Source organism: Trichechus manatus, unplaced genomic scaffold, assembly GCF_000243295.1.
Source record: "Trichechus manatus latirostris isolate Lorelei unplaced genomic scaffold, TriManLat1.0 scaffold00170, whole genome shotgun sequence".
NCBI lineage: Eukaryota > Metazoa > Chordata > Mammalia > Sirenia > Trichechidae > Trichechus > Trichechus manatus.
Genome location: NW_004444106.1, coordinates 861819 through 865808, shown reverse-complemented (window position 1 = coordinate 865808; position 3990 = coordinate 861819). Strand labels below are relative to the sequence as shown.

General features: G+C 42.4%; 1 non-coding gene across 1 annotated transcript; it reads right to left on the bottom strand.

Moving 5' to 3' along the window:
* Nucleotides 1-1041: 1041 nt before the first annotated feature.
* TRNAG-CCC (transfer RNA glycine (anticodon CCC)) lies at nt 1042-1112 on the bottom strand. The gene has a single exon. It is a non-coding gene; the product is annotated as a tRNA-Gly (tRNA).
* Between the last annotated feature and the right edge of the window lie 2878 nt (nt 1113-3990).

Sequence of the window (3990 nt, the reverse complement as noted above, 5' to 3'; positions counted from 1 at the left end):
GGGTCACGGTGTGGCTTTCTTTATTTTTAGACAGTATCCTGTTTATCCAGTTTGGGGTTTACTCAGCTTCTTGAATCTATAGATTTATGGTCTTTGCCAGATTTGGGAAGTTTTTAGCCTTTATTTTTTCAAGTGCTGTTTCATGCCCACCCTTTTTGTTGTCTCCTTCTGGGACTCTGATATACACAAATGTTAGGTATTTTGTTGTAGTCCATGGGCCCCTGTGACGTTGTTCATCTTTTTTTTTTCCAGTCTATTTTCTCTCTGTTGTTTGAATTAGGTAATATCTATTGTTCTATCTTCAAATTTACTAATTCTTTCCTATCTCTGCCTTTCTGCTGTTGAGCTCATCCATTGAGTTTTTTCATTTTATTTATTGTATTTTTCAGTTCTAAAATTTCCATTTGCTTCTTCTTTATATCTTTTATATCTTCACTTGGACTCTCCGTTTATTTATTTATTTATTTATTGCTGAGACTTTCATTTATTCATTTGTTGCAAGCATGTTTGTAATTGCTCATAGAAGCCTTTTTATGATGGCTAGTTTAAAATCTTTGCCATATAATATTAAAATATCTGTTATCTTGGTGTTGGCATCTATCGATTGTCTTTTTTTTTTTTTTCATTTAATTCAAGATCTTCTTGGTTCTTGGTATGACGAGTAATTTTCAGTTGAAACCTGGAAATTTTCATATCATGTAATGAGACTCTGTAAACCTTCTGCCTTAGCTGGCTTCCTCTGATACTGCTCCAGCAGGATATGGGAAGGTTATTGTTGTTGTTAGCTGCTGTCAAGTCAGCCCCCGATTCATGGCAATCTCATGCACAACAGAACGAAGCTGCCAGTCCTGTGCTATCCCCATGATTGGTTGCAAATTGGACTGTTGTGAACCATAGGGTTTTCGTTAGCTGACTTTAGGAACTAGATCACCAGACCTTTCTTCCTAGTCTATCCTATCCTGGAAGCTTTGCTGAAACCTGCTCAGCATCATAGCAATATGCAAGCCTCCACTGACAGATGAGTGGTGGCTGCGCAGGAGGTCCATTGGCTGGGAATTGAACCCAGATCTCCTGCATGGGAGGCAAGAATTCTACCACTGAACCACCACTGCCTCATTGCTGCCAAGATGGGGGTAGAATTCCAGATTTCCACTTGGCCTCTGTTGACATCCACGGTGGGGAGTGTGGCTCCTTGTTAATGCTGGGCAGGAGTGGGAGTCTGGCTCCTCACTAGGCCTCCCTGATATCTCCCTAGCTGCGAGGGGTTGGAGTGTCTCATTACTAGTCCCCTCTTGGCCTCCACTGACACCAGGGGGAGATGGCTTCATCATCATGTGGAAGTTCTGAGTAAGAAGTGCCTTGTGACTGCTCAGTGGAAGTGCAGGCTCCCCATGTGGTCTCCACTGATATCTTGGGAGGGGAAGCTGGGAGGGAGGGAGCTTGTTACTACCCTGGAGGGATGAAATTTCCTATTTGACCTTCTCTGGTACCACCCTGGAGGGTTACAGTCTGGAGAGGGTGAAGTCTAGGTTCCCCACTTGGCCTTTGCTGGCATGGGTGCAGGTGGAGCCACAGTTTTTTTCTGTGGTGTTTGGCTGGAGTAGAGTGGTTATTGTCTGAAAGTTTTCTGCCTTGCTTGGCCACCCCTTTTCTACTCTTTCGACAGGAGAGAGCAGGCTTTTTTTGTCTGTGCTTTTTGATGTTTCCGGGTTGCTGGCTTCTTCAGTTCCAAGTCTGGGATATGTGAGGCAAAAAGAAACCCAGGAACTCACTACCATGTTGTTCCTCAAGTCCTGATGTCCCTAGCAGTTTTTCCTTCTTCTCTGCACCTTTCAGAGGATTATGATTTTTTTTTTTTTGATTGTGGTGAAAATATATATAACAAAACATTTGCCAATTTAACAGTTTTTACATGTATAGTTCAGTGACATTGATTATATTCATCATGTTATACAACCATTACCGCTATCCTTTTCCAAATTATGCCACCACCATTCATGAAAACTCAGTGCCTGCTAAGCAATGACTCCTCCTTTCCCCCTCCCTTCTGCCCTTTGTAACCATTAATAAGCTTTGGTCTCTACATTTGCCTATTTCATATCAATGGGATCATACAGTGTTTGTCTTTTTGTGACCGACTTATTTCTCTCAGCAGAATGTTTTCAAGGTTCATCCATGTTGTAGCATGCATCAGGACTTCATTTCTCTTTATGACTGAGTAGTATTCCGCTGTGTATATCCATCACACTTTGTTTATCTAGTCATCTGTTGTTTCTAACTTTTGGCTATAGTAAAGAGTGCTGCAGTGAACATTTGTGTACAGGTTTCTGTTTGTGTTCTTGCTTTCATTGTGACTGTTTTATATAGAATGTCCAGCGTTTTTAGTAGTCCTTAGTGGGAGAGTCGGGTTTCTTTTTAGAGGGAGGACTAGGTAAAAGCATGTCTACTCCATCTTTCACAGAAGCAGAAGTCAATAAATAATACTTTAGTGAAATACTTTTAAAAAATCAAAATTAATGCAAAAAAGCCATGATAAACAAAATAAAAACATTTTAAATAATGACAGGATCAGTATTATTGATTTTTTCTTTTGCCTTATGCTTCAGTGTGGCTCACCACAACACTCTTGCTGATCCTGTCTTTCTTTAAAATGTTTTTTTTTTTTAAATTTTGTTCATCATGGGCTTTTGTTTTCATTAATTTTGATTTTTAAAAATATTTCACTGAAATATTTATCTTGATTTTTGAGTTTTTGGCTCCCGCTACATTTTACACCTGATACAAGTGCCTCCTTTGTCTCACCCTAGTCCTGGCCCTGGGTCATGTGGCTTTTTGACCACCTGGCCTGGTATGGCTATGGCCTTGGGCTGGGAGAGCATGTGCTTGTGATGAGTCCAGCTGCCTGAGTGCTGGTCTGAGGCTTGCGCCTTACTAGGCCCAGCTCCAGGGCTGCAGCCACAGCAGCAGTGGGAGAGGAGGACTCAGGAGCACGTCCCCAGCTGTTTGGAGGGTTGTTATGGATTGAATTGTGTCCCCCAAAATGTGTGTCAACTTGGCTAGGCCATAATTCCCAGTATTGTGTGACTGTCCACCATTTTGTCATCTGATGTGATTTTCCTATGTGTTGTAAATCCTACCTCTATGATGTTAATGAAGCAGGATTAGAGGCAGTTACGTTAATGACACAGGACTCAATCTACAAGATTAGGTTGTATCTTGTCAGTATCTTTTGAGATATAAAAGAGAGAATCGAGCACAGAGATAGGGGGACCTCACACCACCAAGAGAGCAACACCGGGAGCAGAGTGTGTCCTTTGGACCTGAAGTTCCTGTGCTGAGAAGCTGCTAGACCAGGGGAAGATGGATGACAAGGACCTTCCCCCAGAGCCAACAGAGAGAGAACGCCTTCCCCTGGAGCTGGCGCCCTGAATTTGGACTTCTAGCCTCCTAGACTGTGAGAGAATAAATTTCGCTTTGTTAAAGCCATCCACTTGTGGTATTTCGCTTTGTTAAAGCCATCCACTTGTGGTATTTCTGTTATAGCAGCCCTAGATAACGAAGACAAGGGTAGAATGCAGCCATGTAGAACTGGTGCAGGGACTCCCCTCCCTCTGGCTGCAGTGGGACCCAAACTTCAAAAAATTCTCTGAGGCTGCCAAAACTATTTTGTGAAAGAAGTTACTGCGACTTCACAAGTAGAATAGAAACAAGTATTTAGTGAATCAGTTACCTGGTAAATTGGTCATTTGGCAAAATGATTTTCTATGGATTCGTGAGCATTCCTTGAGAGGACATTGTTGCCATAAGCCTGGTATCGTCTCCAAGGACTTCCCTGCCCTCCAAACAGCACCCTTCCTGAGCCTCCATCATTTTGCCTGCATGCTGACAGGTAGGCACGAGGTAATTTCAGAATGTTGAGGGTTGTGAAGGAAATGAAGGGGACAAAGTGACAGTAACTGAGAAGGAGGAGGTGACTGTTACATATAGGGA